The sequence below is a fragment of the Xenopus tropicalis genome, chromosome 1, assembly GCF_000004195.4.
Source record: "Xenopus tropicalis strain Nigerian chromosome 1, UCB_Xtro_10.0, whole genome shotgun sequence".
Classification (NCBI taxonomy): domain Eukaryota; kingdom Metazoa; phylum Chordata; class Amphibia; order Anura; family Pipidae; genus Xenopus; species Xenopus tropicalis.
Window position 1 is genome coordinate 71,945,565 of NC_030677.2, and position 23,605 is coordinate 71,969,169.

A 23,605-nucleotide genomic window follows, 5' to 3' on the forward strand; every position below is an offset into this window, starting at 1 on the left:
TTGGGGAGCAACATGTTGCTCACGAGCTACTGGTTGGGGATCACTGCCCTATAGAATCAGCTTATATGTTCTGCTTGACAATTTGCAAGGACCCCTAAGCTTAGCTTTCCATCAGCTGACCAGAACACACTGAGAATGTGCAGTGCCATTGACACCACAAAATCCATTACTGTTATCATTACTGTTATAAAGATGCTGAACCTTTAGGTTGGTGCAGAAATTTCAGTATATAAAATATGGAATTTCTAGCCGTTTGTTTTTTAGGATTTCATTCTCCTTTAATCTTTTTCTTTGTAGTCCATATAAAGTCTTCTTCCTATTCTTTCAAGCTCTTGCAGTCTGGACTGCATACTGCACTTAAGAACATACTGCACAAATGGACTGCATACTGCACTTCACATTACTTTGGCTCGATCTGAATATATATTCAATTTAAAACAACAATCTGCTATCCATGATTTTGGATAGTTTTTCCACCCAGATGGGAGGGTGCAATACAGCTAAGTGACAAAAACACAGCAGAACTTAGATAGTAACGGGTATTAATGTTTTATATACCTAAATAGTCATTTTACTGTTAACTGTTTTTACCACTGGCAAGTCAAAAAAAGGCCAGCTTCCAATCATAAATAATTGTATGCAGGGAAAGAGTATTCTGTATACTGTACATACTGTATATATATATATGTATATATAATGTGAAAGCTGCACGCCCTAAAGCTGGGTGCTCAGAACCAGAAGAGTGTAATACATACAATGAAGGTGGTCCACATGCCAAATATCCATGTTTCTCAAGGTGCTTTATTCCTGCTTTAGGCCTTTTTCAAGGTTAAATAATACAAAGTGAAACATACAGTATTATTTATACCATCTGACAATTGTTAACAACCATTCTCCAGACATGACTATTAACTGTACATGTGCCAACTATGTATACATAGGAGCACATTCATTAAAGCACGAATTTCGGATTGTTAAAAGCACGATTGGAAAAATTTCGTAGTAACCATGATAATTTATGAAGTCGTAAATTGGGTGAAAATTTGTGTCATGGTTGTACGCAAATATCGTGGTTGCGATCCGAAATTTACAAATTTTTCATATCCTAATGATCATACCCTTTCTGACTTTGAAACTTTAATGCATGATTTTGGAAGCCTTTCATAGGACTCAATGGCACTCTGCAGCTCCAACCGCAAAGTTGCGCACGAAAGTACGAAAAGTATGACTTTTCCGTGGAAAAACGAACGTATCACGAAAAAGTCGTACTTTTTTAACGATAATATCGTTAACAGTACAAAAAGTTCTAAACTTTAGAAAACAATACTATTTTTTTCTAATCGTGCTTTAATGAATGGGCCCTGGTGTATTTCTAGTGAACATGTAGTTATATCAAACAATGCATTTAACAAACCAATGCAGTGCATACTGTATCCAAAGCTTCTTTTAAAGCATACATGTGCCAGCTATTTTTACACCAAAATCACCTTTAACTACCCTATGTTTTTTTTAAAAAAATGTATGGAATAAACATGGAAATTTGGTGGACCACCTTCATTGTATATATATAATATATCTATATATGACAATCACAGACACCTCATTCCTAATGGATTTTCCAGCAAAAGAAAATGCATACGATTGTTTGCTGAAGCTAGTTACATGTACAGTATTGTACTTAGTACTTTTTAACTAGACTTTAATCTGCAGTTACTGTAGCTAGGGTCATTTGGGATCCAAGTAAAGAAAATAAATTTTCCTTTTGGGAATCTCACATCTTTTACTTTACTTCACAATGAACATTTTTCTGTTTAGTCTGTCCTTAAAATGATTCCATTGAAACTGCTGAGCATGTAAGTAGACTCTTGATTACAGCTGTTTTATGGTCAGAAATATTGCCTGTTATTTTGGTGCTATCAGCATGAACATGTGATGTTATTCCACATGAAAGAGACATATACTGTTCTGTAAGACAGAAGAGTAATGGTGGACAGAAGCTTAAAACAGCAGTTCAAGCAAACGATGATCACATTTTCCACTGTAAAACTGCGTGCGTGTTTTGATTATTCTGCAAATATCTTGTAAACTATATATCTGAATAAAGATCTTCTACATTCACTACTGTTGTGTTATTGCTAAAACAAAGCTATGGAGCATTCCCTTGTACAAAAGCTGGAGGAATGAATTAGAATACACAGACCACTGTTTAGTAGGACTACAGTTCCAGTACAGATGTACCCCTGAGTTTTAACCCTTTTTTTAAATATTGACATGCATGGGATGTTCCTACTAAACATTCAGCTTAAGCACAATGTGCAAGTTTCCATTTTTCCTACTTTTTAAAAAATGTACCAGTCCGTGAATTGTCATGTTTTTACTTACTAAAACAAGCACTATCACATTCAGCTTTTCTTTTTGCAGTTTTTGCTTTTGGAGCTTTTCGAGTAATAGGCTTGCAGTTTCCTAGCTCAGACCAGTGTTTTTGCAGACACCTGCTCACATGGGTTGCTCTAGAAAATCATTTTCATGTGACTGCTCTACAATTTAACTCCATCAATAATCAGCAAAAGTCTTATCCACTATAGGTTAAATCCCTTACTGTAATGCAAGATTGATTCTGTACACTTAGCAGCCTATATTATGTTATTAGGTTGAATAATGTATTGCCTACCTGTTAGAGCATATGGGCTAAAAAATGTTGAATTTTCTACCTGACATGTCAGTTCTATTGGTCTGCTAAGCCACATTGTTTGCCTTAATCTAATCCTGGGCCATTGTGCCTATTTTGATACTGTATGTTGGCTCTGTCTATAACAGTGATCCCCAACCAGTGGCTCGCGAGCAACATATTGCTCATCAACACCTTGGATGTTGCTTCCAGTGGCCTCAAAGCAGGGGCCAATTTTTAAATTCTTGGCTTGGAGGCAAAAAGACCACGTGAACTGCCAAACAGAGATTCCTGGGCACCCCTAGTAACTTTTTCATGCTTGTGTAAGACCTTCCAGACCTGCTTTTTTGATTCAACAGGTTTCATGATGACCATAGCATGTTTTGTTTTCTAGTGAACTCCTGGGGTTTATTAAATGTTGAAGTTTTTTTTTTTTAGCGGTATGGTGATCCAAATTACAGAGAGTTCCCTTATCCAGAAAATCCCAGGTCCCACACATTCAACATAATAGATCCCTTATTTATATACCAATAAATAAATACAACTCTAAACACTACACAGAAAAATAATCTTTGAGAATCTTTGCCCTTGGCACCAGTCACTGCTTGAAACAGCCATTCAGAAAATGCCAGCTGGGCCACCCACTTATAGCTTGTGGTGACCATTATAAAGGAAGTGAATCTTTCATGTGTAAAATATTTACTCCAATGGCTAAAGGAAAGTGTACCCAGACTGATGTTATGCCAAGCATGCAGGATTAAGCTTTCAGAGGAGGTTGCTAAACATATCAAGAATATTGCTTTCAGCTGAGGGGGATAGAGAACTTGATCAAAAGAATGCTTAATAAGTGGGGGAACAGTGGTTTATAGGATACATGACTGAGGAATAAAGTATATTTAGCCATTAGGAAGATATTTTATTTACATCATTTCTGGAATATCAAAGGCTTGGCAAAGACCAATGAAGTGGTGTAACCTGTCTCATCCAAGGACAAGGTAGAGTGCACGAAAGCAGTTAAAATTTCAGACAGGGAAAAACTAATTATCTGTTCACAAAATTAAATATAATTAACCACTGAAATGTTTAAGTAACCAAGAACTAATCATAGATATTTCCTGTACTATGTTTTTCCTATTAGTGCTTGCATAATTCATTCTAAGGTTTGCATGAGAAAAATATTGGTTGTTTTTATACTTTGTAGAATATAGCCAGACATTATTTCTCTTGGCAAAATGTTGTCATGGAATAGGATACACGTGATATGTTCCAAGTTAAGAATAGCTATTAAAAAACATGTTACAAAGCAGGCATACAGTATTTCTTAAGGGATCCATTTTAGAATTTGTTGGCCATTGGAAAAGTGTGGGCAAAGTACCTATCTAAACATTGTTTTGAAGGTGCGCCACCTTAAAAACAGTATTTTAAGAACTAAGCAGTTTACTGAAACAGCTGCAATTTTCCACTGGCCATTTCTCATGTGCCTGTGAACAGATGCTAACACTCTCATAGGAGGAGCACATCTTTGTCTTTTGTACGTCTTCCTGTTGAAGCTGAGGTCCTGCTTGGCATCTTACAGTGGATTTTTAAGGTCAAATTGTGTTCAACTTCTCATGTATGTTCATGTAATATTTGGCTAGATTAAAACCCACTCAGCATAAGACTAAGCAGAGATTATAGGTTTTTTGGTTCATGCATCCCTTTGAGGTTCATCATCCTGCCAGGGCACTCCGCTTGCCCTAAGTTTATGTACCATGCTGAATGTGTAGGGTCCATATTTGTCTTAAAGGACATGTAGACCCCCACACACACAAAATGTAATCAGTGAACAGCCTCTTTGAAATCTTTCAATGCCTACCACACTGGTTGTCTGTAGTTACATAGTTACATAGGGTTAAAAAAAGACCAGTGTCCATCAAGTTCAACCCATCACACCTAACCCACAACCCAGCACACCTAACCCACACCTACCAATCTATACACTCACATACATAAACTATAAATACAACCACTAGTACTAACTGTAGATATTAGTATCACAATAGCCTTGGATATTCTGATTGTTCAAGAACTCATCCAGGCCCCTCTTAAAGGCATTAACAGAATCTGCCATTACCACATCACTAGGAAGGGCATTCCACAGCCTCACTGCCCTCACCGTGAAAAACCACCTACGCTGCTTCAAATGGAAGCTCCGTTCCTCTAATCTAAAGGGGTGACCTCTGGTGCATTGATTGTTTTTATGGGAAAAAAGAACATCCCCCATCTGCCTATAATCCCCTCTAATGTACTTGTACAGAGTAATTATGTCCCCTCGCAAGCGCCTCTTTTCCAGAGAAAACAACCTTAACCTCGACAGTCTCACCTCATAGTTTAAATCTTCCATCCCCTTTACCAGTTTAGTTGCAGTCTCTGCACTCTCTCCAGCTCATTAATATCCTTCTTAAGGACTGGAGCCCAAAACTGCACCGCATACTCAAGGTGAGGCCTTACCAGGGACCTATAAAGGGGCAAAATTATGTTCTCATCCCTTGAGTCAATGCCCTTTTTTATACAAGGCAGCACTTTATTTGCTTTAGTAGCCACAGAATGACACTGCCTGGAATTAGACAACTTGTTATCAACAAAAACCCCTAGATCCTTCTCCATTAAGGATACCCCCAACACTCTACCATTCAGTAGATATTTCGTGTTTATATTATTCCTACCAAAATGCATAACTTTGCACTTACCAACATTGAACCTCATTTTCCAGTTTGCTGCCCAGTTTTCTAATTTTGTCAAATCGCTCTGCAAAGCGGCAGCATCCTGCATGGAACTCATAGTTTTGCACAATTTTGTGTCATCAGCAAAAATAGAAACAGTACTCTCTATGCCCTCCTCCAGGTCATTAATAAACAAGTTAAAAAGCAAAGGACCAAGGACTGACCCTTCGGTACTCCATTAACCAAACTGGTCCAATTAGAAAATGTTCCATTTACCACCACTCTTTGTAATCTATCCTTCAGCCAGTTCTCTATCCAATTACAAATATTATGTTCTAGGCCAATATTCCTTAATTTGATCATTAACCTTCTGTGAGGTACTGTATCAAACGCTTTAGCAAATTCCAAGTAGATGACATCAACTGCCATTCCAGCATCGAGGTTCCTGCTCACCTCCTCATAAAAGGCGACTAAATTAGTCTGGCAAGATCTGTTACGCATAAAACCATGCTGGCACAAACTAATAGTATTGTGAACTGCAATGTATTCAAGTACCCTATCCCTTATTACCCCTTCCAAAATTTTTCCTACTACTGATGTCAGACTAACAGGCCTATAGTTTTCAGGCTGAGAACGGGATCCCTTTTTAAATAACGGCACCACATTAGCAATCCGCCAGTCTCTCGGCACCATGCCAGACCTCAATGAATCCTGAAAAATTAAGTGAAGAGGTTTGGCAATCACAGCGCTAAGCTCATTTAATACCCTGGGATGAATCCCATCCGGCCCTGGACCTTTGTTTACCTTTAAATGTTCAAGTCTCTTTTGAATTTCCTCCCGAGTGACCCACGCGTCAGTAGCTAAATTACTAGAACTGGGCATATTAAAAGGGAAGCCTTCATTATCTGGCTCCTCAGATGTATAGACAGATGTAGATGTAGGTTAATAGTAAGGCTGCAACATATCCTTAATCACTCAGATTTAATTCTCCTCCTGTAATCCACTCGGCCCCCTCCCTCAGGAATTTGCTTTGATTTCTGGCTTGCCAGACATACTCAGTTGTTCTAAACTCAGATTACTAAACACGCCCTCCAGTCTAGCAGCCAGTAAAGAGATGGCATTGCTGGTTCCCATAGAAACTCAGCTCTTAGTTGTCTGCTTCAATTTTTTTCTCCTAACCTCCTCTCCTGAGCTCAGCTTAACCATTACAGTGTTGAAACAAAGCAGAACTTTAATCAGTGACAGTTCTGCCTGTGTGAGCCTGTATTCTTGATGAAATGTATGCTGAATAAGGGTCTGTGTGTGTATGCTGTTTGCAGATTTAAATGTATCTGATTATGTATCAGAGGAAAAATGACCACCGGGTGAAAGCTGCTATTTGCTTTAGGAAAATGTGAAGGTGCTGGCAAACGGAGGGGATATATGCAGTACAAATAATGCCATTTGGGTGGGGGAGACGTGCCCTCCTGATATACATTGTAGGCAAATGTAGGCTTTACATGTCCTTTAAGTGAATGAATGTATTTGTTAATTTAAGGTTACTATTTGAAATAAATTAAATTAATTAAAAGGCCCCTATTGTTACAATATCATGTTATTATTTAGTAACCAGATGGTTTACAGCTGCATTTGTATTATCTGATGTCACCAGCAGTGTGCTCTTGCACCTTTGGACCTGCTATTCTACCATTGACTCAGAGAGGATTATTGTGACAGATTGCAGTCATTATTGCTTATCCAATGCCCTCTATAAAAAAATGAGTTGCAGACTGTTTTAACCCCATAGTTTCATTGTCTTTTTTATTTTATTTCACTCAGCTATGCATTTTATTACACACATTGGGGCAGATTTACTAAAAACAGTTTTATGTAATGACTGATGGATAATGGCTTTGATTTTGATAGTATCTAGTGATCAATGTAATCTATTTAAATCAATGCTCTTTTATATTTATTGGGGACCAGGTTAGGTAGAACACAACTAACACAATGTTTGCTTTAGCCCTGTTTCCCAAAGAACTGAATCAGATCATTGTGCAGACCAGCAAGAACCACTTACATATCTGTTGCTATAGGCCTCATGACAAGGGCAAACTGCATAGGCTTGGTTAAAACTACATATTGATACTGTAATAAATATGTTCACAGAAACTATGGGAAAATAAAGTCATTGGGAAATAACTGTGTATCCAGCTTCATAATTTCTCTAAGGCAGGCCTGTATGAAAATTAAAAAAAAATAAGGTATGAGATTAAATGCTTACTGTACTGTAATTTTCCTTTTTATAATCCTATTTTTTAGACAAAACCCATAAGAGGAAAACAACTTAAAAAACCACAAGTGTGGTCATGGTTTTTCTTGTAGGTTGGTATTGTGGTATACAGTGTCAGGGAAACTCACCACACAAACCAACCAACCAATAGAGAAAATGCTAATATCAGTTTTTGACTAAGGATTGCTTTAAAATTGATGTCTTTGGAAATCTTTCAACTTCCATGGTATTTTCATGCTTTGTACTATAAATTTGACTCTAACTGCAGAAAGTCAGTGCATATTGAGTTAGACATTTGCAATTCCTAACTGCATAAAACAGTTATGACAACCTTGTCTATGTGCTGTAAATATTTTCTACTTTGAGGTTCACTGTATGGCCATATTTTCCTAAGTATGTATGTTGACTTTCTGGTGTGTTGGGTTCTTAAGAGTTGGTTCTGTGTCAGGGAACATACAAGTAGGATCTTTTTTGTCATTCAATAAATAGGAATAAATAGGAATTATGGAACTTTTGTTATGTACGACTTACACAAAGGGGATTTTTCTATCTGATCCTCTCTCCAAAAACCAAGGTAGTGGAGAGTCCCACAACAAGGAAAAAGAGATGTACTTGGATCCTCTCAGTGCTCACAATTAGTGATTCTGTCTATGAACAGTGAAAAATGTAGAAAATGTATTGAAGTCAATAGGCGACAAATAATGAATTGCATTGGTCCCCCTTGTATTTGTGTTTTACATATTAGCAGATATTGCTAATAATACACTTGAAAAGTGTATTAAAAAAGCTGAAAATATGGGAAAGATACAGCCCACATTACTGGATGATGATAGTGACAACCACAAAGCAAACCTAGAAACAGATAATAATAAGGTATTAAAAAGTATGACAGACATAGTAATAACAGAACGAGACAAAGTAATACAGTATATAAGAGACATTAATATGAGAGAGGCAATTGCAGTAATGCACCCAGAAAACTTATAACATGATTGAGGAGGTAAGTAATCTACAAAACTGGAACATATTTTATGGTTATCATAACATTGAATAACTGCAGCTATTAACCTAGGAACTGAAATTAACCTAACAGCTGAAGTCTACTGATTCCACCTCTTGGTAAAATAACCTGAAAATTTTCCAGTACACTGGAACTAATATCAAGTACATCCCATATACAACACAAAAGTTGTACTCTGGTAATAAGAAGTTCTATATATGTCCCCTGTAGAATCTAGTAATTGTTTCAACATGGTAGCCATGATAACTGCACAGCACCAGATAATTATACACTAATACAACCTGGTTCTTTACTCACCCACTTCTCCTTGCAGTACTCACTACCTGGGGAGACAAATCAAGTAAAAGCACACTTGGAAATCAAAATATTGCTCATAGGCAACAGATAGCTTGTAGTTTGTAGATTACATGTTCTGAATTCCTCAACTTAATGCGCATATGCTCAAAAAAGCTTTGCGACTTTCCACAATCTGTGGCAAAGAATGGCCAGACCCTCACAAAACTCACATAGCTAAAAATACCCTGGAGCTTCTGCAGGCCAGAGATCTCTTACTGCTTTTCTAACTGAGGCACTCTCCTTCTTTGTCTCTGGGACCTTTCCAGTCCATGTGTAATCTATTAAATTACACTTCTATTACATTCTTTTGCTGACACATAATTTACAGTTATATTTGCTTCTGACATCTTTTTTTTCTAGTTTCACAGTTCTCATAATTTAACATTGTGTGTTATTGACTGGTTACCATAGGGACTATTGTTTGGCACAATTTTTCACGTATATGGGGGAGGGGTAGTGACTCACTGTTATTTTTTCCTTGAGAAAGGTCACAGTCAGTGGCCTAAACATCAGGTTTGTAAACTAAAAAAAATCCTAATTCCTTTTTTTCCTTTTTTTCTGTTTAAATAAGACCTATTGAGTGCTGCATTCACAGGACTACTACTGTGTTACTAGCACCCAGGCAGATGACATTCTTTGCAGGAATGCAACTCTATTGGGTATATATATATATAAATATAAAGAAAGGATACTGCACACACAGGGACTTAATGCAAAGCAAAAGGTGTTTATTGAAAAAAATCCAATGTTTTGAGCATGGTCTGTGCTCTTCCTCAGGTTTTTCAATGAACACCTCCTTTCTTTTTTTTTCTCAGCCAAATTCTTATTCTGTCTTATCTTATTTATCTTGTGTAACTTGTGTATTATAAAAAAAAAATATTGTACCCCTGCTGTATCATATGAGGCCTCTTGGAGTTTAATGACCTTTAAAGGCTGTCAGCAGGTCACAATATATATATATACACACACAAACATACACACACACTATGATGTTACATATCATATATACACCCACTATAAATTTGCTGCTTAGTGATGTAATCTGTGTCACATGCCTTACTAAAACATGTATTATACATGTGTTGTAAAATATGCGGATATTATAAGTCACTTCAGAGTTCTATGACCTACAATATATAGTAATATGGTCATAGAACTCCTTGGATCTATTCTACAATAGGGGATGAATTATTCCACATAAATATATTCCACACACATAAGATTCTTAAATGCCACCAGGGGTAAAAATCTAAACAAAAAAGTGAGTTGAGTGTATAAATAAATCAGGATTTTTATTGAAGATGTAGAATTCTCTTGCTTAAAGTCTCCTTCTGGCTCTGTAGAAGTAGGGAAAGGTATTACTGTAAAGAGTTGCTTTAAGAATCTATTCTTGATGTTGCTGGATTACAGCTCCCAGAATTCTACCACTGGTATGGTAGCCATATATTCCTTGCCTACTATAAACTTATCTTATGTTGTGCAAACATGCTGGCAAATGTTAATCAGTATTTATAGTTATAACTAAAATTAGATCTAGAATCACCTTATGTGCATGAGTGTCTCCTATACAATTCATAACATTAATAAATAATACAATGAATTCCTATTTTATAACATGTATTTCATCCCCTTGATGAGTTACCATGGGGCTTCAAGAGAGTTTGATGAAATAAATGCAGTTTGATATACAAACCTATTTTAGTTCCATATTTAATAATTAAATATGTATAGAGAAAAATAACATGGTGAGGATAAAACTACGAGTGGATATAAATGTAGGCAGTTTATTGTGTTGTCTGTGCTTTAGTGTATCTCTGTATACCAGGAACAATTAAGTGAGCCTCAGATATTAAGTGAGCCTCCATATGGCAATGCCATACATCATTCCTTTATAAAATGCTACAAGGAGGGTATTATTTTCCTACCAATTTACTATAAAAGCCATCAGTTACACTATCTATCTAACTATTTACAAATCGGTTTCAGGCTTTCTTACCTTTTAACAATAGTACAACGCCAAACAAAATGGGGATGTATGCCTGCTGAATGTTTTATTCAAATTCTTACTAAAAACTACCTCAGATTTAGATTTAGAATCTCAATTAACCTTTTATGGAAAATGCGGAGAAACACATCAGCAGAGCAATGCATCCCCTCTCATGTATCTCATTGTAACGGAAATTTAAATCTAATACATGTCTCCTTTTCTTCATTTCCTATTCCTTTGAATTTCACAGCGTGTGAAATATTGGTTGGGTTTTTCTAATTTCCTTTGAGGTTAAAACCTGTGACTTTGCTCCACTTTGAAGATTGCCCTCTACCAATGCCTTTTCCTTGTTGTCATGTGCATTTTTGGTTGGTCTTGGACTGCCATAAATAATTTTCCTATAGGACAGCAGAAGAGAGTGCGATTTTTTTTCTTAAAAAATGTAGAATGTGTAAAGTGTTGCATATATAGCTTTTTGGAAATTACTCTCTCCACTTGCACATTCTATAAAAAATTAGACAATTCAGGAAATGGTATTTCCTAATGCTATATTTCTTACTGTATGTGATTCTTCATTAGTATCCTTAGATGTATAGCAATTTTTAAAGAATATTACAATTAATGTAGGTTGTCATATGAGCTTTATATTTATCTTACTGTGGTCAACTAGATTTAATACATACATTCTTATGCTTTTTATATATTGTTCAAATCTATAAATTCTGCCATTATAAACAAGGCAACTGGAGCTAATACAGCCGGTCACTCTAACCACGTTTGAACACTGCTATGCCCCACTAAACAACCTCTCAATTTAGTTGACATGTGTAAAAGTTCCAGTATTACAGTGGAATGTATTACAGTGGAACGTATGATCCAGACATATTTCCATTATATAGACACTGTGATGTGTTTTGAATTTACCTCTCTATGGAAATTATGCATTAGGTCAAAAAAAAGTCCTGTACACTAGCATCCAGCCGCTGCAGCCATAGGTAAAAAAAAAAGACATTTTTTAGTGCAATTTTATAAATTCAGCATAATCTTTGTAAATGTGAACCATGATTACATTATGAAACCTTTCTCAATCTACAGCTTTTGTATATCATTGATTAAAGGAAAATTCTCTTCTATTCCCCAACCCCAAAAATATGCAACCAGCATAAGGTGAATTATTTAACATTGCAGTAATCAGAAGTAATATTTTATATTTATATACCTGTAATTCTACACAGACTCCAGCAATCTGCTACCTATATTCAAAGAAATTCTTTTAGTCTTTTATCCTACCAAGCCAGAGAGAAATTTAGTAACAAGAAAACAAAAAAAGGGTGAAAAAGGACTAAGCCTGTTGGCACAGGCTCACATACAAAAATACACCAAAAAAGTCCTGCACTCCCAACGTTTATTGTTAAAAACACATAGAAAAATGTTTCAGATTTTCATACTCCTTTCTCAAGCCATATGTAATACAATGTATAGTCACACTTTTTAAAGGTCTTGCTCCACCCCCCTTCCACCCCTTAGATGGATACCCAATATTAACACTTTACATATGAGATTTTTACAAAACACATAATCCCCAATTTATTTTGTATATACTGTATACATTCCTGAATTCCCATCCACAATACCAGAATCTCTTTATATGAATTTAGTCAGGTCTTATTCACAATTCTTACCCCTAGGCTCAAGCGTTTGTAAAGTATGTATTCAGAATTTTTCCCGTTTTTGTAAATACAGAAGCCTGTTGCCCCCTCTTCTCAGAGGCGGCACAGCTTCTATCACTAAAAATCAGAGAGGTGCACTTGAATGTTCGTGATTATAAAATGGTGGTTTTGTGTTGACTAATCCTGTCCTTACGACTCTGTGTGGTCTCTCACAAAGTGCCCACAAGGGCACTTTATGAGGTAAACTGCATATTCAGTGAGACATGTATAATAACTGTTGATATCATATCTTTTCCCAAATAAGGGTGTGTAAAATATGATGTTCTAATTGCATGGAAACACTGCTTGCATTGTAAACATGGAAGCATTCCATTACGTACAGGGCTAATGTTTGCTGTAAGGAGATCAAATTAGTCCCAAGATCTGCCGTTACAAGATGGTCCCGTAGATTTCGGGATTGTCTGTAGGACAGAAGTGGGGGACTCCTGAATTTCCTATTTCTGGATATGCCTTAGTTAAAACACCCCATTGCTTATTAATAATATGATGTACCTTCCGCATAGCGGGATGGAACGTGTGTACAAAAGGAATGTGTTTTGTTCCTGAATCTCTCCTTACAGAATGCTTTAATGACAAAGTTCGATCTGTCTGTCTTTATGTAGTTCCTTCTGGAGTAATCAGACAGGTACCCTCTCTGTATAAATGTCTGCGTCATCTCATTAAGTCTCTGTTCCAATACTTCACTATCCGCTTAACTCGGAGTAGCTGTGACCTGTATATGTGTGTATATGTGTATATATATATATATATATATTTACTGTATATATATATGTTTTGCACATTTTTCAGTAAAACGGGACAGATTCACTCATCAGTAGGGGTCATTTATAATCCCCAGAGGAGTGAAAAAGCATGCCTTTTAGTGCTCATTTGCTAAGCACTTTAAATTTTTTTTTTTTTTGTGGGGGGGGGGGTTGTGCAATTTTTGTGCCATTTTCCAGGGTGTTTAGCCTCTGTTGCCTACTATAATATTTATCTATGCTACTAATAGATGACCTATTAAGGTTCCACACAGGAAGGTGTGTGATTTAGTACATGATATTCTGAGATAATTTTCCATCAGACTTCATTTTTTTTTATTTTGCCTGGCTTTTCATTTGCATTTCAATTTTTCCTTTCTCTGTCCAGTATTCCTTTGAGATTATTTAAGATATATGATGTTTTTGTACATAACCAAAATAAAGTAGTGTTTCTCAATGCTTTTCACAGCACCACAGAGAGCAAAAAGGCATTATCTTTAGATGTACAGTTAATGGTGTGCGAGTTTATCAATATCTCACCTCCCAAGAAATAAATCATTCAAGGAATAGCAAAGCCACCTTATGCACCTGCAAAAACAGCAAGAGCTGGCACTTCTTTCAGAAGCTTTGTATTAATGTAACAAATCCAGACCTCACACACAGAGCAAGTCTAGGGCATACAGAATGCTTTGTCTAATATTCTCCCTCTCCCAAGTTGAATAATTACTAGCAGACTTGTTGTGAGAATATACTAGTAGATGCCAAAATAAAGGAAACACATAAAATAGGGGTGAAGAGTATTTTTACCAAATGTTCTTCAACCCAGTGTACTTCAAGTACACACAACACACCATCAATTAAAAAAGTCATAATAAATTACTTGTCTAGCTACCCAGTATTTTGGATTTCTTAATTAGATGAAAATATATAAGCGACAAAGAACAACGGCTATAGTCATGTAAGCATTCAAGTTTCAGGAGAAGACATCAACTAAGGTCAGCTGTAGATAAAGGCTCATAGTTCTGTGGACTGATACCTGCATTATTTCTAAAGACAATGGTATGAGCATTAATTTTCATTTAAGGGGACCTGTCACCGTAAGAAATTCAAAATCCTTTTCTATCAAGTCAGTTGAGCAATCAGTGACATCCAGGAACTACTGAATGGAAAGTGAAAGTAATTGACTGCCCCACTTCTATGCCTCTTATGTGGGGCAGGTAGTGATGAGTGAATCTGTTGAAAAATTCACAAAATGGCAAAAAATTTGTGAAATTAGTCTACACTCACATCTTTTTTGACACGACCCACAACCTTTTTTTTTTTTATGTGACTTTTTTGATGCAACTGCAACTTATTTGATCACGATTTTCCTCACTTTTTCCTCACTCAGCAAATTTTTTCACCCCAAATTTTTGATCCAGTTTTGCGAAAAAATGTTGCCAATGGCGAAATGTAGAATTCTACCAAGCCTAGGGGCAGGCAATGTATGAGAGCTCAAGTATTTAAAGACATTTATAACTGGTAGGGTTGCCAGTTCACTCCTTAAATACGGACCACATATTAAATCCATTTCCTACATGGCTAGTAAGCAATTAATGTACTGTAGATGCATGCTGCATAGCTGCACATAAATGAGTTCAGTCTGCAGCATACACCTAAATTAATTGCTTATTAACCATGCATAATGTGGATGTAATATATGGCTAGTATTAATTCTTCTTTAATTTTCCATGGACAGCTTTTTATGTGTGGATGACAGTCTGCTCTCCATAATTGCCTGAAATCACACATTTGTTGCAAAATCATAGACAGAGGTCTAGTGGGAAATATTCATTTACACATAGGGTTATCTGTAAAATTGTTGTAAATGTAAACAGAAAATTTTTGGTTAGTGAATGGGCATGATAAGCATGAAAATAATGAAAACCATACATCATGGACATCCAGGTAGATTCTAAAGCAGCAGCATGAATGGTTTTTTCAAGCACAATTAACAAGACATTAAAAACCTGAACATTTTATGGAAGGAGTATGGTGCATCCATTCCATAAAATTCCACACCCTTGGGGAATCTGTGTGTCATGGTTACCAAGTAATAAACTTGCTCCCAAAAAAAACTGAAATGTATTAACTGAAGGGTTCAGTAACAGCTGACTTGCATGTTATATCATTCAATAAAGCCAAAAGACTTCCTCTGTAAATGACAAATTCCAAATTATGGTCCAAAAGGAAAATGGAGTTCACAAAACACACACATACATTTTCTATGTGCCCCATCGGTTTTCCAATACCGATGGGTATTGGTATACACTCTTGGTATACAATAAAGTTTGCAGCTTGATTTATTGCTGTATCTAGTGCATTTGAGAAGACTATAAAGGCAAATAAGCATTAACTAGTAATAAGAGTACACACTCGCTTAAATCATCTCAGACATCTAAAACAAATTGTTGACATAAAAGTTGCAGTTCTCACTACTACTGTAGATCATGTGTGCTTTATTTGGGTTTTACTCCACTCTCCCAGTAGCAGGGAATATTCCTACCTGGCATTCTTGCCAGAAAAGTTGGCAACCATACAGTCCATGAGCTGTAGTTGGCTTATTAATAGATAAGATAATGCTAAAAATGATGTATTTGTATTTCCCTGCATATTCATACAACTAAATAAATTTGTTATCAAATTTGCATTGTAAAGTATATCAACCAGTATGCTTAACAATCCTGCAAACTCAGATAACAAAAAAACCTGTCATACTTGAACTGGCAAAGCTTATCATTATTAGTGGGAATCTCATAAAACCTTCATAATATATAGTAAAGGGATATTCGCATTGACAAGTTATGTCAAATGTTTATTATTTAGATTACAGTTGAAAAAATATATGGTGAAAACTGTTCATTTATATATATCTGCATATAAATCCTATTTATAATAATCATAATACCTTTCAAGTACAAATGCAATGTTATTATCCATAGATATTATAATAGGTACCTTATTAATCCCGTTTGGGATTTGCTTGCTTCTCAATGATTGTTGTAATTGTCTAATCTAATAAATAAAATTAAAATAAATAAATAAAAAAAGATATTATAATAGATGCAGATGGGACCAGCAGGGAAAATCTTCCTTTATTTTCCAATGTTTGACAAAACAGAAATTGACATAGAGTTCAGAAGAGGTTTTGGTAGGGTAAGATGCTTTTGTTAGAAAGAACTGTTTTTAATTTGAAATCATTTCTCATTATTATGGTAAAAAGCATGAGATTTACAAAGCATTCTAGTAAGTGGTACATTTGATATGCTGCTCTTTATAGTCTTATTCTTTACAGGGATGAATCATGCCAAAAATCTGTTTGTGATGTTTAAAACATAATTGTTGGTTTGTAAAATCTCATTTTCACTTATTTATGTACTGCAGTGTTTTGAAATGAAAGCTAATAATGTATCTCCTTTTGTAAGGTTCCCAGAGAGTATTTTAGTTCACTGCTTCCAATTTCTAAGACCTACACATGGCGGATTCTCAGTCTGAGCAAAAGCAATTATCTAATTTATAACTGCAATTAGCATTATACTTTATTAACCTTTAGATATAAGTGCACATTTCTAAATACCAGATACATGAAACCATCTCTCTCTGAATCATCGGTACCATCCATAGATGCTACAGTTAACTTGATCAGTGACTAAACTGTTGTGAAAAATTAATTTCAAACAAATGTTATTTAATATCCAAATAACATCCAGTACAGTATAGTAATCTTTTTATAATAGTGACAGATCCTCCTCAACTGATCTTTTATGACCAAGCCAGAGCTGGTAAAAGTACTATAAATCTTTTCCAAGCTAAACTGTAGAAATAATATAACAAACTACAGAGAGCCAGATCTGTGCACTTGCATGAACTAATTATTTCTCTGTTAATACGACACTTTATTGTAAACGAGTAAGTGCAGGTTTATATCCGCAACAATTCATATTTATGTGCTGATGTGATGACATTACCATAAAAATTCAAACAATCAAAACAAATTCATACAATCTCTGCAGAACTGTGATCTTACCACTTCTGAACATTGTGAGTAGCCTGCATTGTGCAGGATTCATATTTTAATAAATGGTATTACACTATCTATCACTACCTCTCTTTTTTCTGTTTAACTTATTGAGGATCTGGCATTCACTCCAATTAATATTTGACTCTGGTCTCATTTGGCATAATTCCATTTAAATCTGGTGAGCATTTACATTTGGCAGGTTGAGTGGGTGTGGACACACTGAATTAATTTTGTCTTTTTGGTTTGCTCACTTTGCACTTTTGGTGCTTTGCTTAGTGCATTTGTAGGTTTGCACTATATTTTGTTTTTTTATTATTCATGCACTTCCACTGTCACATTTGCGTACCTTACTAATAAGCTACTAACTTGTTCAAGGTAGACATCTTGGAGACTTCTATTGATATTGCCCTAGCAATAAATTAAGGATTGTGAAGTGATGTTTATAGTGCAAAACTAATCAATCTCATATCTGGTTTAAAATTTAGGTACACTGCAGTTATTTCATCTGGCTTCCACTTGTCACGCACATACATTCCATACTTGTCTGATATATATATATCTACTAACATAATTAATCTGTGAGCATTTGACAGTTTTACTTCAGACACACTAAATATAGAATAGACTATAATATGAAAGGGATGCCCAGAACATGTCAAACTTCTCTAGATAATTCTTGGTAAGCAGCTTATTGAAGAAGTAAAATCTTTAACAATATACAAATTGTAGTATAAAATGAATTTTGATAAATCTTCTCCTTATTTTGCCCTGTGTGGGTGATCACATCACAAAAAAGCATAATGGTTATATAGTTCTCCAAGGGAGTTCAGTTTGGGTTGAGGAAATGCTTCCTCTGGTTGTCTGAACTTTTATTAAGACATGGAATATGGCTTGGGTGGATTTCATGCTCCCAGTCACTTCCAATTGTCTCCAAACTTTAGGAATGTTTCCTCAGGGAGTCTGGTGCTTCTTTGTTAACAAGGGTTATGCTGGAAACTCTATACACGTAGAACAGATTGAAAGCAGTACGAAAGATACTATTATACAACCGCATGTGCAGCAGTGGGACCACCATCTTCCCCGCAGTGAGTTGTGCAAAAAATCCTATTCATTAAAAGGCACCAAAATATACTCCTTGCACTTCAGAATAGTTGTGCAAGGCATGTATTGGTCCTTCCTGCCTTTTGTGGGTCATTTGTGGGCATAAATGACTTCTAAAGCCTTTTTAAGGAAATACAGTTCTTTGCTAATAATGGATGTTCTGCAAAGGGAAATCCTGCTGGGAGAACTGGGTACAGAATAGTTTCTTGGGATGTATTAGTTACCAGTTGGTTATTTTATTGCAAAGGACCACATGCATTTTCCATTTATCCATGAGCTATGTAAAATGGCAGAAGTTTGTTCCATCACATTTACACGTGTGAAATCCAGTTAGTAACAGGAAAGACTGAACAGAAAAGAAATACTGTACATCCAGCAACAAAACAGGTAGACTCCTTTAATGATAACAAAAAACTCGATTTTTAGTTTTAATTGCAATGACTTGTTCAGCTGTGTTAGTCCAGCTGCTATATTACAAGAGATGAGTTTTTATATCCCCTGTGAAATCCTTTTTATTTATACTAACAAATCATATATTAGGATACAGGTGCACAGCTATGGTCCAGCAGGAATGTTAACAGACCAGGTGCATTTCCCTCTGTAACTACACAACTATAATTTCTGTTCTCTGGCTCTCACAGGGCAACACTAGAACTGTTTTCCTACTTGCTCTTTCAAGGAAAACTTTTTTTTGTGATCTCCTAAACATTATACAATAGATTGCAGATTAATAACACTATTTAAGATTATAACAAAAGCAATCCCAATACTTAAGTATCCATATCAATTTTGCCCCTCAATCAGTTCATTTGAGGTGTGCAGTATGTATTTTTAAACCCCTGGAAGACACATTCTAAAATAAACACAGGAAACCCATGTTTCATTCTGTCCTCTGCCATATACATATTATTCCTCCACGCCATAAGCCAAAAGACACTCATTTGGCAACAGTAGTTAGCTTTACATTAATGTTCTTTATTGCCAGTTTAAATGATTTGACTGCCAAACTGGCTTTCAGATTTGGAGCGAGATGTTTGATTCAGTTATTAATGTGGCTTTACAACATTTACAAGCCAATAAAAGCTCAGAGAAATAAACTTAAATGTATTAAAACACACAAAATGGATATAAATCATTACTTTTTATCACAAAGCTTGCTTGCTGCTTACTGGAAGTTAATGTAATGTAATGTGTACTTTTTTCCCGAGTTCCATGCTTATAAACATTTCCTCATGTTAATTAATAGAAGGTATATGCTACTTTTTTAGCAGGCACTGTTATATCAAGGACTGAGACCATGTTCACATGCTAACTTCATGAAACAAAATAAAAGTCAGATATATATGTATATTTATATGTGTATGTAGGGACCCATAGGGTTAAATGGCCCCTACAGCTTTAAATCCCTACTGGTTTAGTTCCCTTAGTTTCTGGGCGGAAGGGAATGTATCTAAGTAAGTTCATTAACATATGTGTGCTATTGGTTAGAAGGTATGGTGACCACTTCCTGCCTCACTTTGGTATAGTGCTGGGAAAGGAGTGGCACCTTCCTGTTTGCTTCCACCTGAGGAACAGGGAGAATGTGTGCTGTCAGCCCAGGGCATGGGCCTAGTTAAGCTCGGGGAACAGGGCCCCGTGAATGAGGCATTAGATAGTGGCAGGTGTAGCTCACTTTATAGTATACTCTAGGGTATAGTTATCATGATGTGTAAAAAATGGAGAGAAGCATTACCGGTGATGTTGCCCAGGGCAACGAATCAGCAGTTAGATTTCTGATTGGCTGCTATGAACATCATCACCAGTGATGTTTTACTCCACTTTTTAAGCAGCATGATAAATATATCCCTAGGAGTGGAAGGCAGTTAGGGTTGAGCTAAAAAGAGCAGTTCTGAGCTTACATAGGACTTGCAGTTTTGGAGGTATCTCTTCCAGACCATATTGCCTGTAGTGTAGGGATCCAAGTAAATAGGGAATCAGGATAGAGAATTCTCTGGGGTGATCCACTACGGGGTGTGGCAGAGGTGAAGCGAGATTCCTGCCAAGTCTGCCCGCAGGGGAGTAACAGTCTGTATTACACTCTGTATGTAGTGTTGCCTGTACCACTGGCCTCTGAGAAGCTGTATTGTAAGTAACCCTGTGGATGTTAAATAAACACTTATTATTTTGTTGTTTGCAAGAACCTCTGGCGCCCTTTGGTTGTATTTTTCTGCATAGCAGCAAGAGAGGTGTAGTTTTACAACACCCTCACCTTCCTCTTCCACTTAGCGAAGGCCCATTCTGAGTTAAAGAGTACAATGTAACCCATGTTCTACTGGTTCTAGTCCGCACCGGCAGCTATTGAGCTGAAATAGAGGTTACATGTATAACATGTAACAATACATCCAGAGTAGCTAGGAAACCTGGCAATGACAAAGCTAAATACAATATTTAATGCTTTACCCATAAGCTAGCAAACACACGTATTCCGCCTGAAATTATCATCACCAGCCATATTAATAGCAATACAGGAAAAATAAAGATTTCTGAGAATCCAAGAAGTTATAATTTACAGACCTATGGTGAAAATAATGTGACAAAGATTTTCCATCTGGGATTTGCGAGTAAATGCATTCAAGGGAATGGTCCTGAATGGCCTATAATTATCTGCATCCATATAATGCAAACACCTGTTGGACTTGCATTGCTTGCTGTTACTCTAAACGCACTCACTGAAATGTGATCATGTTTTATGAGGTTTCCTATACAGTATATTATATATATATTATCGTTTTAATTTTTGCTGTTTGCTATGCATGTTAAGGGACCCAGATGCAGACTCCCTAGCCATCTACTTCAACTTGTGGAATAGTCACAGATGTAGCACTGAAACTAGAGCAAAAGCTAATATTAACTTCTATGTGTGGAAATTGAAGTGTTATAAAGCAGTGATAAAGGTACATTACATACAGTGAAGATATGGCTAAAAGGAAAGCAATTAAAAAGGATTTTTATCTGAAGAAGGACACTTTCAATTAAATTTGAGTACTCCTTGTGGGAGCAGCTGTGACAGATACCAAACTTTCAAAATTAAATGCAGATTAGGTGGTTTAACTTCCACTGACCTTTTGTGTTTTGGTGTATACTGTACATGGCATTTCTGACTCTTGCATCTTCTCAGCCAATGTCAAATGACTTACCAAAGTTTAGGCCTTCTAGTGCAAAGAGTTTCAGATGGCACAGTTAGGAATTTAACTACAGGAAAACCCAGTTGTTTTTTAACTCAACCTACCCTAGCTTTTAGTATAATCCAGGCAAGGGTAGATCCCTGGAAAAACCCACTAGTACCCAAGTACCCAACTGAAACAAAGGCTTTTGCTGTTAAACATTTAGTAGGGATATTATTACAACTTGTTCTCAACCATATCCATAGAGTATATTTTCAAAATACCCTCAATAGAACACAAGCTGATTGTAACGTGCATTAAAGTATATATAGGGAATGGTCTGAAAAGTTCCACTCCAGTTAATTTGAGTTTATTGGAGTCTATTGTAGTACAGAGAAATACAATGGCAGTTTATTAAGAGGGTGAGCCTTGTTTATATTAAAGTGTTAAGAGTCAAACCTTTTATGTTTTTACATTTTTTTTTTTTTTTAAATCTGTATCCTGACCAGATTACCCTTTAATTAGGCCACATAAAAAACACATTGTGCAGGGGAGTTCTTATTACACTGAGACACACTTTTATAAACATTTCCAGTTAAGCAGATAATTGTTTAGATATCTGATACAGAATTAAATGGCCATAAATTGTTACTCCCCTCCCCAGTAATGAAGCAGTTAAACATGGTACAATTCTGAACAAATTGTTAGGATAAGTACAATTTAATGATGATCACTAATGTTCTTAAGCTAGGGGTGGCTTTCAAAGACACAAAACAAAAATACAAGACAGACTTTGCTAGAAAAATAAGAAAATTGGCAATATCACTGCTTATAGAAAGTGTATTTAATGTTTAGGGTCTTAGTCAGTGACTTAACTATATAACTATGTCTCACTGCCAATTCAATTTAGGGCTCAAAAATAATGGTAAGTTGATCTATTCTAAAAAGATATGGGGCCTTACTGGCCCCCTACATTCCTGGTCCCCTCTGCCAGCGTCGGACTGGGCCGCCGGGGTACCAGGAAAAATCCCGGTGGGCCCTGGCAGCCCAGATCCAATCCCCCCCAGGACGCTCCTGCGATCCGCCGTCTCCCTCCCCGGACACGCCGCAAGTAAATTTATTTTATGAGAGCTCGAGGGAAGGGGGCGGAGGGTGTTGGGGGCCTCTGTGGGGGGGGTGATGGCGGTGGTCCGGTGGGCCCTGCACCCCCCAGTCCGACCCTGCCCCTTCAGGGTCTGCTTCCTTTATAGTTATGCCCCTGGTCTTAGTACAAAGAACACAATTTTCCCACAGTGAAGCATTGTCACTCACATTTTCATTATTGCAGATGTAAAGAACAGGATTCCCTTACATAAGGGGCATATTTACTGTATGTGTATATTTAATTGTATCACAAAATGTGTAAACTATGGCATAGAGTTAAATATCTGTTTAAACTAAGGGCTTTTTGTTGTTCTGGTGTTATTAAAAAAAAGTGCAAACCCCAGGGTTATGCCACAATTTACATCATAAGTAATAAAATTAATTGGCATTGACCCATTGAAGTGAATGGAAAGAAAGTAACACAAGTCTAGTAAACTTGCATACCAGCTTGGTAAAATTGGATAAGGATATAGGTATCATATACAATTTTTCTGGTTAGGCATGTTTCTTAACAGATTTACTATATTGTGCTGCTTTACTATACAAATGTAGGTGCTTCAAAGCATATTGAATACGCTGCATTGGCTATGTAAAAAGCAGCACTAACTTTAACACAACATCATAGAAATTCGCTGTGCCAAACAGGCATTATAGATATCTATAATGCCTTTAAATATATACTATATATATATATAGTAAATA

The 23,605-nt window shown here is 36.3% G+C and overlaps 1 protein-coding gene across 1 annotated transcript in view; it reads left to right on the forward strand.

Annotated features, from left to right (window-relative positions):
• Positions 1-23,605, forward strand: part of dkk2 (dickkopf WNT signaling pathway inhibitor 2) — a 66,132-nt gene that overhangs the window by 33,553 nt on the left and 8,974 nt on the right. The gene's annotated exons all lie outside the window — the stretch shown is intronic.